The sequence below is a fragment of the Oryctolagus cuniculus genome, chromosome X (genome assembly GCF_964237555.1).
Source record: "Oryctolagus cuniculus chromosome X, mOryCun1.1, whole genome shotgun sequence".
Lineage (NCBI taxonomy): Eukaryota > Metazoa > Chordata > Mammalia > Lagomorpha > Leporidae > Oryctolagus > Oryctolagus cuniculus.
The window spans coordinates 24,982,150-24,995,336 of record NC_091453.1 but is presented as its reverse complement, the minus strand read 5'-3'; the positions used below and the strand labels follow the sequence as shown (position 1 = coordinate 24,995,336).

At 45.2% G+C, this 13,187-nt stretch overlaps 1 long non-coding RNA gene across 1 annotated transcript in view; it reads right to left on the bottom strand.

The window, feature by feature from the left end:
• The window catches only part of LOC103351789 (uncharacterized), a 112,864-nt gene extending 100,105 nt beyond the window's left edge, over positions 1-12,759 (bottom strand). Inside the window, exon 1 of the long non-coding RNA XR_011385625.1 lies at positions 11,447-12,759. This is a non-coding gene — a long non-coding RNA (uncharacterized lncRNA). The remainder of the gene's footprint in view (positions 1-11,446) is intronic.
• Between the last annotated feature and the right edge of the window lie 428 nt (positions 12,760-13,187).

Genomic DNA, 13,187 nt, shown 5'->3' with positions numbered 1-13,187 from the left:
CATGAAGAGTCAAGTGATGTTACAAAGTCACAATCAGCAAGAATGAAGCTTTCATCACTTGATTGATTCATTATCTAAGGGTGTGTAAAGAGAGAGTTCAGAGATGGTTCCTGGATGTTGTCACGTGTCTCATTCCCTGGGAAGTGCTCTTAGCAGTGATTCTTGTTGGAGGAAAGGCAAGGAAGCAGGATGGGGCAAAGTGAGAAGCTGAACCTGGAGGCGATCTCAACAAAGGTCTCAGTCAAAGCCACAGAGAGCTCTGGAGTTACCAGGGCCTTGCAGAGTTGTCCTGAGTCAAGACAAGGGAGCCAGACTTCTGTCTAAGCACATCAACCAGCCCTCAGAAACAGATAACTGGGAACAGTGTAGAACCTTGAATGTTAGGGTCCCCTTCAGCTGAGGGCAGCTCCTAGAGAGGGCTGAAGGTTGAGCCCTCAGCAGCAGAGAGGGGGAGTCCTTCGGGACTAATGGGGGTGTTGGGTGGCACAGCAAAGTAGCTACAACAGACTTTTGAGTAGGAGACTTGCAGGGGGAAACAAAAGAAAGTGCCTGAATCTGTTTGGATCTCCAGAGGAGCCAAGATGACCTGGGGTGAACTTGGTACCCGTTCTTGGCTTCTTTGTGATCCTAAACCCTTTGAAAAGCTGATTTAGGCTCTCCACATTGACAACTCTGCAGAAAAAAATTACCTGAAATTCCAGAGGCATGTCTTAGTTTGGGTCCCCCCCCCCAAAAAAAATAGATCCAGGACAAAGATTTGTATTCCAGAATTTCATTTGGGAAATTATCTCAGGAAACACGGATAGGATGTGGAGAAATGAGCAAAGGAGCCGGGAAGGGAGAAAGGCCATTACAGGCGCATCAGTGAATGTGTGGGCAACTGGGTTCGATTTTGCTGGGATCCCTCTGAGAAGCCCTGTAAACTATGCCCTAGAATTATCTCACCGAGGTGCAAAGAAGCTGGGATATGTTCCTGCCACTTCCCAGCCCTCACTGGTAGAGAGCCACCTTTGGGGGCATGAATTTTCTGGCTCTTCTAATTACCTAGGAGCAATTTCCCCCTCACCTCTACCCGCTTCAGGCCCCAAAATAACATGGCTCAGTGGTCAGAGAATACCCTCTGGCATACATTTGCAGGTGTTTGCTTTGTGAAGCCATCAGATTGCCTCCAGAGATCAGAGCCCAGGGGACGCAGCTGTGGCACCAACATCCTGTGCCACAGAGAATATGTTTGAAGAGGACCAAGATGGCAGAAGGTATGGCCACAGAAGTATGAGAAACATCAAAACAATGCTACATAATCAAGGCACACAGACATGACATTTAGGGTACCTAGCTTCCTCCTCCTGGGTCCCCACTGGATCCACTTGAGGAACTGACAGCTGTCAGTGAGCCAGATTTTTCTGTAAAAATTGAGCTCCCCAGTTCTGATACTGCCTGCTCTGACTACTCAAAGACCAAATAGAAAGCTTAGGTTGCCAATAGCTGAAAAGCAGTTTGGGAAATTAGGGTTCAGGTCTCGGGGTGCAGCATGGAAGGGGATGTTTAAGCATTCATAGGTTCCATGATGGGTCTGGAAAGTCTATAGAAGAGGCCAAGCCACTTGCCTTTATGCAGCAAGAATGCCTCAATTAAAATGCCATTCAGAGAGAGGGGGGCAGAAAGAAAAACAAACCCTTCAGTTGTAATTTTGCACTGGGCTTTTTACATGTAAATCAAGGGGTGCACGTGGCATTTTTCCAGCAGTCGCCAGTGTCAAAGGCACAGGGGTCTGCAGCTGTGACTCTGCAGGATTTACCCGCTGACCAGTTAAACAGCAGATCAAACTCCTTCCGGAAAACAAGGTTCTGAGTCCAAGTTCCAAGTTCAACCACTTCAAGTGTTTGACTTCAGTGGAGCCGTGAAGTCTCAAAAGTGACCTTACAAAGGAGGCTTTCCTCAAGGTTGGGCTCTACCGGTTTTTGTAGTTGTTACTGTGGTTGCCAGATTTGAGTTTGCTTGCTCCTCAAAGCACCTCCTGCTGCAAACAAATTGTCCTTGGACAAGGAGCTGTCGACCTCCGGGGACAAAATGCAGTGTACACACATCAAGGAAAGGTTAAGAGGAACTCAGTAACTTTGGGATAGTCTGAGAATGAGCAGTGCTAACAATAGTCCCTGCACACAATGGACGCTCAGCAAACAACTGTATGGTGGTGGCGGTGGCTGCCTCTGAGAGTCAGTAGGCAAAATCCACTGTGGGCCTTCCCTGCCCCTTGAGAAAGAGATGTGGGGTGATCTGACTGAAATGTTTATTCGTATAGTCACCAAATTAGGAAACCCTTGGGTAGAGAATATAAACCCCATGCATCCCTACCCCAGGCCTTACGATGACGCCATCACATGTATGTCTACTCGAGATTGTACTCTGGATTTTTAAAATCATTTCGTGAAGATTTGAGTAAAACAGGGAAGGAATCGCAGATTAAAATAAAAGAGAAAAGCTCCTGCATCATTCTTCTACCTTTCTACTGCTGAGTGATCGCAAATAAATTACTAAATTCCTCTGAGTTATAGTTTTCCCAAGCAGAAAATGGATAAATCACCCCCTGTTTACGAAATGCTCTAGGAAGACAACTGGAAATATAATCAAAAGTTCATCAAGTGAGATCTCTCAACTAGAATAAGAATTAAACCATGACATTTTGGATAAAACTCAATATTTTGTTAGTCAAATTCCATCGAAATTACACTTAGGCATATTAACTTAATTTAAGAACTAGTGGCAAATTATATTACTATTTGACACATAACTGCTCTGCATAATTATTCAATCAGAGCTCCCCTGAAACAAATTAATGCTGATGCAACCTAATTTTTTTTTTAAATTTGAAATAGTTCAAGAATACAGAAAAGTACCAAGAATAATCTAATGAACACCCATATACCTACCAACAGCTGTGTTGAAGATTCCCATTTTACTATATTTTCTTCTCACATTTTCTTAAGAAATAACACATCAGAAATCCAGGTGAAGCTCCCTGAATGAGGGCATTTCAACAAGTGTGTGGAAAATGGAATTAAAGGATAAGTTTATTTTGGTGAAAAAAATTTTGAAAGCCATGCATAGTTTTCATGAACTTGTGGAAGGCCTCTCCTGTGCAAAGATTTCAAATCAAGGAATAATGTCAAGTTGAACATTCCCCAGAAGAAACATCAACCAAATGAGGACAGAATCAGTGCACGGTCATCCTGCAGTACCCTCCAGGAACTGGTTCCAGGAAAACCCAGTGATACCAAGACCCACAGATGCTCATACGCCTCCTACAAAATGGCATAGTATTTGCATAGAAGCTCTGCACAACCTCTCTAGGGTTACATGTGATATCTAACACAACAGAAATGCTGTGAAAATAGTTGTTACATGATATTGTTTAAGGAATAATAATAATAATAGGCCTAACTACTGGTACACCAAAGAGACACAAGGCAAACAAACAGTGCTAGGGCAATGAGTGTTGGAGAGGACTATGGAATGGCAGGAGGCTACAGCAGGGTGTTCCTACCCAGCACTTCCTTCCCATGAATGAAGTGCCATGATCAGTGAGTGGCAAATTCAAGTTTTGCTGTTTGAACTTTCTAGAATTTTGTTTCGGAATATTTTTTACCCTGGTTGACGGAATCTGTGGATGTGAAAACCCACGGATGTGGAGAGGTGACTGTGTAGGTGTGTATGTAAGCCCTTAAGGGACAGACAATTCTCAGAATTTCCAATGGCATTGAACCCTCTTGCCCACAGCAGTGACCTCAACAACACACCCTTTCTTGGCTTTTACTATTTTCTTTTTATTTTTTTTTTTATTTTTGACAGGCAGAGTGGACAGTGAGAGAGAGAGAGACAGAGAGAAAGGTCTTCCTTTGCCGTTGGTTCACCCTCCAATGGCCGCTGCGGCTGGAATGCTGCAGCCGGCGCACCATGCTGATCCAAAGCCAGGAGCTAGGTGCTTCTCCTGGTCTCCCATGCATGTGCAGGGTCCAAGGACTTGGGCCATCCTCCACTGCACTCCCTGGCCACAGCAGAGAGCTGGCCTGGAAGAGGGGCAACCAGGACAGAATCCGGCGCCCCGACCGGGACTAGAACCCGGTGTGCTGGCGCCTCAAGGTGGAGGATTAGCCTAGTGAGCCACGGCGCCGGCTGGCTTTTACTCTTTTCTTGTCTCCCTCTCCCTGTTCCCTAGGATCCCCTCCTCATACACACTGTATCTTACAAGTCCTGGTCTCAAATTCTGCTGTGGGGACACTCAGTCTAAGATACATTCTCCAACAATTTTTTTAAAGATTTTATTTATTTATTTGACAGGTAGAGTTACAGACAGTGAGAGAGAGAGAGAGAGAGAGAGAGAGAGAAAGGTCTTCCTTCCCTTGGTTCACCCCCCAAATGGCCACAACAGCTGGAGCTGCGCCGATTCGAAGCCAGGAGCCAGGTGCCTCTTCCTGGTCTCCCATGCGGGTGCAGGGCCCAAGCACTTGGGCCATCCTCCACTGCCTTCCTGGGCCACAGCAGAGAGCTGGACTGGAAGAGGAGCAACCGGGACTAGAACCAGTGCCCATACGGGATGCCGGCACCGCAGGCGGAGGATCACCCTAGAGCACCACAGTGCTGGCCCCTAATTTTTTAAAAAAAGATTTATTTATTTACTTTGAAAGTCAGAGCTACAGAGAGAGAAGAGACAGAGAGATCTTCCATCTGCTGATTCACATCCCAGATGGTCACAACAGCTGGGGCAGGACTAGGCCAAAGCCAAGGAGCCAGGAGCTTCTTCCAGTCTCCCGTGTGGGTGACAGGTACCCAAGTACTTGGGCCATCTTCTGCTGCTTCTCCCAGGCCATTAGCAGGAAGCTGGATAGGAAATGGAGCAGCAGGGACACGAACAGAAGCCAATATGGGATGGCAGAGTCACAGGTGGTGGCTTTACCTGCTATGCCACAACGCCGGCCCTGCCTACAATTTTGTAGAGCTTAGGCAGGCATGTATAGCTTATAAAAATTACTGATATGCCTGGATGTGTCCAGGAACAACCATAATATTCTCTTTCATGTTTTAAAATCATATTAAAAATAGTTTCATACTATTTGTGCTTTTCACTTTTGTGAGTTGTTTACTCATTCCACAGCACATGGAAAAGTAAGCAGGCAAAAAATATATTTGCTTCCCAAATGTTGAGTAACCGTATTATGTCCAACTCACTAAGCTATATGTTATATCTTTCTCAATTCACAACGCATGAACATCCAAAAGGGCTTTTGCAATTGCAAATCTCAGTACAGAGTCAATTTTCCAATTAGATGCAAATGTTTATATACACAGAAGGCTAAGAATAATATTTGAGCCAAAGCGTTAATTTCTTGAGATAAAGAATCATCCTGTCACACTGAATGGGTAATTCCCATGCCCTAAAAACAACTTCTCATGCTACTTGCAGCCTTTCCCCATCGTGGTGTGATTTGACACATACGATCCCAATGAAACCTCTCACCTCTGTGAGAAACTGATTTACCTGTTTCACAGACTTGCTGAGCTAGTGCCTTCCATATAGCAGGCACTCAATAAATATTTGTTGGATGAATGGCTCACCATTTCATTCAGGAGAAAATTGAGGCCCCCCAAAAATAAAAGCATTAAGTACACACAACTAATTAGCGGTGTAGAAAACAGATCTGGGAGCCAAAATTTGATCCAGGGCATTTTGAATCTCTACAATAGTATGTTTTACTGAATATCTTCCATAATTAGTGGTTACACTAATACCAGTACAGTAATTTCTTTTGTTCACAGACAAGTTTATCAAAACAGGTTAGGATATTTTCCTGTAACATGGAATGCTGGCAGAATCAAAAATATAACACAGTCTTCATAGGAAAGAAACTACCATTTCCATCTTTCTTCCATTTTTTAAAGTTTTCTAAAAATTGAGACATAATTTACATACAAAATGCAAATAAAACACAGTTCCTTGAATTTCAGCATCAGATGAAGACACAGAACAATTCCAGCAATTCCAAGATCGTCTTCATGTCCATTTCAGTAAGTATTCCTTTCTAAAAAGTATTACTTTCTAAAAAGAATAACTGTTGTTGGAGGGCCAGCATTGTGGCACACCAGGATAAGCCACCGCTTGCGGCTTCGGCACCCTATACCAGAATGCTGAATCTAGTCCCAGCCGCTCCACTTCAATTCAGCTCCCTGCTAATGTGCCTGGAGAGTAACGGTTGATGGCAAAGTGGTTGGCTTCTGCCACCCTGTTGGGAGACCTGGATAGAGTTCCTGGCTCCACACTTTGGCCTGGCCCAGCCCTGGTTGTTGTGATCACTTGGGGAGTGAGCTAGCACATAAAAAAATCTCTCTCTCTCTCTCTGTCTCTTTCTCTACCTCTCTCACTCTGCCTTTCCAATAAATAAATAAATCTTTTAAAAAGACATCTCTCACAATGGATTGTTTTGCCTAGTCTAGGCCTTCATACGATTGGAATCATACAGTATCTACTGCTGTGGATTCTAACTTCTTTTACTCAATATTGTATTTATAAGACACATTAGTGTTATTTTATATATCAGTACTCACTACTTTTTTATAACTATTTTATTATTTTTTATTTGAAAGAGAGAGAGTGAAAAAGCAAGTACACACACATTCCCACCCACTGGCTCATTCCCCAAATGCCCGAAACACCAGGGCTGGGTTGGGGCTGGGAGGGGACCAAAGTCAGTAACTGGAAACAGAGTCCAAGCTCCCATATGGGTCACAGAAAGCAATTATTTGATCCATCACTACTGCATCCCAGGGCTGCACTGGCAGGAAGCTGGAGTCAGGAGCCAGAGCTGGGTTTTGAGCCCAGGTATTGAGACATGGATATCTTAAATGCTGGACTAGACACCTGCTCTTTTGTTGCTACATGATATTCCATTGTGTGAACATAGAACAATTTACTTACTATTCCTCTGTTGATAGACACTATACATTGTTTCCAGTTCGCAACTAGTTATTATGAATAAAAGGTCTATGAACACTTTTTTTTCTTTTAATTTATTTTATTTATTTGAAAGGCAGGGTTACAGAGAGAGTGGTGGAGGGGAGAGACATAGAGAGATTTTCCATCTGCTGACTCACTCCCCAAATGCCCACAATGGCTTGGGGCTGGGCCAAGCCAAAACCAGGAGCCAGGAGTTTCATCTGGGTCTCCCACATAGGTGCAGTGGCCCAAGCACTTGGACCATCTTCTGCTGCTTACCCAAGTGCATTAGCAGGGAGCTGGATCAGAAGTGGAGCCGCTGGGACTGGAACCAGTGCCCATATGGGATGGTGGCATTGCAGTATGTGGCTTAACCCACTGTGCCACAACACTGGCCCCTCATGAACATTCTTAAGTATGCCTTTTGGAGGATATAAAACTTTAACTTTCATTGGCTACATGCCCAAAAGCGGATTTCTGGGTCACAGATGGGTATATGTCTCATTGTAATATAGCATTGTAATATAGCATTACTTGGGAGAGGCTGCTAAGGGGAAACTGCTGTCAAAGAGCAAAGCTCCTGTTCCTAAATGACTCCTCAGAATGAGTCATGGAGCGTTCGGAAGGGACCTGAAAGAGGCACTGACCTGACCTCCCACATGATAATTGTGTTCTGTCCATGGCTGACCTGGACTGGGCCACCTTCAACAAGCAGAAACCACTACCTCCAGAGGACTTGTGACTTCCATTGACTCTTGCCTTTAAATTGTCCATGGCTTGGGGTGGTGTTTAGGGCAGCAGTTAAAAACTGCTTGAGATGCTTGCATTCCATGTCGGAGTGTTTGGATTCAAGTCCTGGCTCCACTCCCAATTCCAGTGCTCTGTTAATGTGCACCCTGGGAGGCAGCAGGTGTACTTAGGTCCCTGCCAGTCACGTGGGAAACCTTGATTGAGTGACTTTGCCTAGCCCCATCTGTTGTGGGAATTTAAGAAGTGCACCATTGATTAGAAGACTTCTGTCTGTCTCTCCTACTCTTTCTGCCTTTCAAATAATAAATAATTCATCAGTTAATTAATTTTAAAAATCTTCCATGCCTCAAATAGGCTCCTACATACTTGCTTGGCTTGTATTTCATCCCCAATATATCCTTCTTTTTGCACTGAGTCATAGACCAGAGTTGGCTTTGATGAGAACTAAATCTGTTTCCAATTGAAGATGCATTAATGCTCACTCGAGATTCCATCATTATTGATGGGCAATCTAAGCAGGTATGGTACACAATGTCAGGTTAGAAAAGTCAGAGACCAGTCAGCCATTGATCTCACTGTTGGTGCCATTATGTTAAGGACTCTCAGACCCTTTGAGGCCCTAAGAAATCATCCCATCCAACATTTATCCAGTGCCAAATTCCAAAGTACAAAACCTCTGGTTAAGCACATTCAAGGAAGAGAACGTAGCTTATTTTTAAGCAACTCACCTTTCAGTCACAGAGCCATTTGCTAGAAAATTGTTCTTTCTTGTTAACTTGAACTACTTTCTTTCAGTTTCTACCTATTGACCCTTGTTTGGCACACTGGGGATACTGAAGATAAGCTTTTATTTTCATTTAGCCATTCCTCAAATATTATAGGAATCTTCTCCTCCCTGGAGAAAGCTGTCCTCATGAATGAGGGGAATTAAGAAGGACAGAAGCAGCCACTGGGGATTTAGGGAGGAGCAAACACAGTCTCATGTCTGGGGTTTTATAATTGGTGATTCTTTACTTGTAACTTTTCTATTTTTAATTTTGCTATGGCTCCACTGATCATCAAAGAAGGAATGTGCAGGCTTCTATTATGTATCAAGGCCACAGTGACATCTCTCTTCCTGTAACTCAGTGCCTTTGTACTCTGGCAGTTGACAAGAGCAGGATCTGGCTTATCTACTGAGCCCTCTGCGCTAATCTGGTTGGCAGTGTGGTGTGGGGTAACGTAGACTAAGCATGGTTTTTGCAGTCAACATGCCTAAAACTGGTGTACTGGTCTAGCCACTTCTTTGAATCATGGTATCCTTAGCTGAAAATACAGCTTTTAATACCCTTTTAAAAGGAATAGTTTAAGAATTAAATATGCTCATGTATAGGAAGCAAGCACCTGGCACCATTCAAGAAACACACACACACACACATACACATACACACTCAATATATTCTCTCCCCTAGTATTCCTAACCAATCCTGCTTTTGAAATCATGGACACCCACACATGAAAAGGAATTGTAATATAGTATCATGAAAAGGCCTGTGATATTTTATTCCATTCTAAATTGGGGTTGCTAATTCTGATGTTGTGAATCCTTAAACTAGTGATGAGCCTTGAGAAAGTCACTTAAATTGTCTGAACCTCATATACTGAAATGGGTGCTTCCTAGTCTTAACTATACCTTAAAAAAAATCCTCTGCCCGAGATGCCGCATCTCTGAATCCCTATTGACAAAACTGCTCAAAGGACACTAGAAAGTCCCCAAGTGCTCAATCTCCCAAGTCAACCTCATCAGAGGGCTATTTACTGCCCAGATTACCTAAGTGCTTCTGTATACCTTTGGTGGTTTTTGATACATTTTCTGAGATGTGACAGTTTGCATCTTAGGAATATCTGTGATATGGAGCCTTCTGAAATTCTCAGAGAGCACCATAGAAATCCAGTAGCCTTCAGTTTTGTTTTGTTTTGTTTTGTTTTTTTGACAGGCAGAGTGGACAGTGAGAGAGAGAGACAGAGAGAAAGGTCTTCCTTTTGCCGTTGGTTCTCCCTCCAATGGCCGCCAGGGCCAGCACGCTGCGGCCGGTGCGCTGTGCTGATCCGAAGGCAGGAGCCAGGTACTTATCCTGGTCTCCCATGGGGTGCAGGGCCCAAGCACTTGGGCCATCCTCCACTGCACTCCCGGGCCACAGCAGAGAGCTGGCCTGGAAGAGGGGCAACCGGGACAGAATCCGGCGCCCTGACCGGGACTAGAACCCGGTGTGCCGGCGCCACAGGCAGAGGATTAGCCTATTGAGCCACGGTGCTGGCCAGCCTTTTATTAACCCAATTTATATGGGAGGAGAGGTTTTCAGAAACACACAGGCCTGGTAACAGTGCTCAAGGGCTGAGAAGGACATGGCTGCACTGTGAAGGCAGCTTAAGGTCATGCTCAGCTATGTGACACTGTTGACCTAGGGGCCCTGCCAACTGTCTCTTTGAGTAGAGCTGGCCCTGACCCCTGGCATGCAGTTGGTAACTTGACAGTTGGGAATGTGTGACCAGAGCACAGTTGATAGGACAACCAACCAGTCCCCAGAGCACCCTATGGCAATTCATTGCAGCCCTTACTGAAAAATCTCCAGCCAAATATAGCAGCCTTGGTGGTGATGACCATAGTTTGGTGTGAATGCCGGTGCCGTACATTACCCATTTCTTCAGTCAGCCCATACTTGCTTCAGCTGTTACAGGGAACTGGGGAACAAATCAAATTGCCTCCAGAACCTGCAGTCAACAGTTCTGTCCTGGATTCCCCAGGGAAATGTCTTTTCAAGACCATGTTCCCTACTCTAAGCCCCTCCCAACTGGGCCCGCCCTGGTAGGTTGAATTGTTGAGCCCTCAGAGAGCAGAAATCCAGTTTCCTCCCTCGCATAATCCTGGTATCCTTTCAGATGGTATTTTTCTCCTAGAACTGTCCACACATACAAGGCAAATCTTCTGGACTCTGCTAACAGGCCGCAGCATCTGTCACCCCAAGATCTTGCCAGACCTAGACTTCATCTACATACAAGATCCTGATTGGGGCAACTCATTCACGGAGAGGACATTTGTTTATTTCATTAATCCAGGCATTTTCTAAGAAAAGCAATAAGAATGACGCCAAACCAAACCATTTATCCGCCAGAGCTTAGAGTAAACGAATTGGCTATGGGGGAGGGGAAAAGATAGGAGGCAGCATCCTAACAAGAAGAGAGTAGAATCAGAGTCTTGTTGTAGACTGCACAATCTCACTGATTTGAGACCGAGGTTAAGCAACCCTGACAAAGTGGTTCATCAAATCGGAGGCGAACCCCACAACTATTGGATCTCATTAATTCCTAGACTGGTTTATTGTCAATCCCAATCAATTCAGCCCACCGCGTGGCACTTTCGTCTTTCCACACTTGCCTCTGCCATCCATCTATTGGCGGTCGGACTCTGTTCCCGGAAATAATGTCACTGTTGCTGTCATGCTGGCTGCTGGCTGGCTGCTGGGAATCCTAAAAGCCCCATAGGTGATGAGCGGGACTGCAACTGGCGACTCATTTGCCAAAGGCCTTTTCTATTTTTACATTTTTGAAAATATTCCATGCTAAAGTTTTCCATCTCTTCCTCCCACCCTTTGTGGTATTTTTAGGTACACGGGCTCTTCAGAATGAGCTCTTAGCTTGCTGGGCGCTGCAAATAGATTTCCCCCTTACCTGCCAGTCAGGGTGCACTACAGGCATGTGTCATGTGGAGAGCTGGTTCTTTTACTCCAGCCTTTTACATGGGCTTCGCTTCTGTGTGCTGCTAATCTGTCTAGAAATCAAAGACGCACCAGACTTAAAGGGGAGGCCCTGGCCCACAGCTGCCTGCCAGGGTTATTTTGATGGCCCATCCATCCTGTACCAGGAGCTCGCTGGGAGCAACTGGCAGCAGACGGCGGAAAGCCAGAGATCAGGGATCTGAGCAGGCAAAGGCAATTTGGGTGAGAGGAGGGTGGGAAGGGGCACAAGGGATCAGAACTTGAAAGATGCAAGCACCCTGGGGATGCTGCAGTCATGACTGTTTTCGGACAAGGGCAGACACAAGAATTAGCAGAGATGCTGTGTGAGGGAGACCAAAGGTCCACCCAGCTCGGGGTCTCCTCTGTCAGGGGTAGCGCAGGAGCTTCTCTGGGCAGGAGCGAGGGGTGGAGCGAGCGAGTGAGCCATTCTGTTTATCATCCTCCCCACCGGTCCTGCGGATCTGGAGAGAGGGCTGGCAGCAGCCTGGACCTCCCTCAAAAGCTCCTGGAAAAGAGTGAATTACACAATCAACGAGGGCAGTGCTTCTCAAAGCGTGGTCTCCACAGCAGCAGCAGCAGTGGCACCTGGGAGCTTGACACAAATGCAATTTTTCAGACTCCATCCCAAATGGACAGGCTCAGATGCTCTGGCAGTGGGACCAGTAGTCTGAGTTTTACCAGTTCTCCAAGGGACTCTGATGCTCACACAAGTCTGACAACCACTGCATTAGGAAAGCTAAGGCAAGGACATCCACTGAATTGAAGGAGAACTTTTGAAGTGTGTAAGGGAATGGAATAAAAACACTGGGAATCAGGGTGGACATTGTGCAGCAGGTAAGCTGCCACTTGGGAGCCCCACATCCCATACTGAAGTCCCTGGGATTGAGTTCCACTGCCGCTCCCAATTCAGCTTCCTGCTAATGTGCGTGGGAGGCAGCAGATGACGGATCAAGTATCTGGGTCCCTGCCACTCATGTGGGAGACCCAGATGAATTTCCTGGCTCCTGGGTTTGGCCTGGCCCAGTCCCAGCTGCTGTAGCCATTTGGAAAATGAACCAGTGGGTGGCAGATCATTCACTGCATGTCTCTCCCTCTCACTGTGCGTGTGTCACACTGTCTTTCAAATAAATAAATGAAAATTTGGAGGAAAAAAGAAATATTGGGACTTGCAGTCACTTCTCACATTAATTTCTGAAAGGAAATGAAAATGAATGAAATGAAGGCTCTCAATATCTGAAAAGGCAAAATGACTGTAGACCAGAGGAAAGAAAAAGAATACATTTTAAAAATTAATGTTATAATGTTAATTAGACCCTATTGGATATCTCCCATGGGGGAGAGGGGTGACTTTTCAATTGAAAAACTGCCTGTAGCCTGTTGGGACCAATGCATAAAGTTTTATTATGAAGAAAGCATCCCTAAAGACCATGAACACCTGAAATTGCTGGGTTCCCCCAAAAAATTTGGTATAAGAAGTCCTATACACATGTTAGCACGATTGCTGGTTTTTTTTTTAACTTTTATTTAATGAATATAAATTTCCAAAGTACAGCTTATGGATTACAATGGCTTCCCCCCCCAACTTCCCTCCCACCTGCAACCCTCCCCTTTCCCTCTCCCTCCCCCCTTCCATTCACATCAAGATTCATTTTCAATTCTCTTTATATACAGAA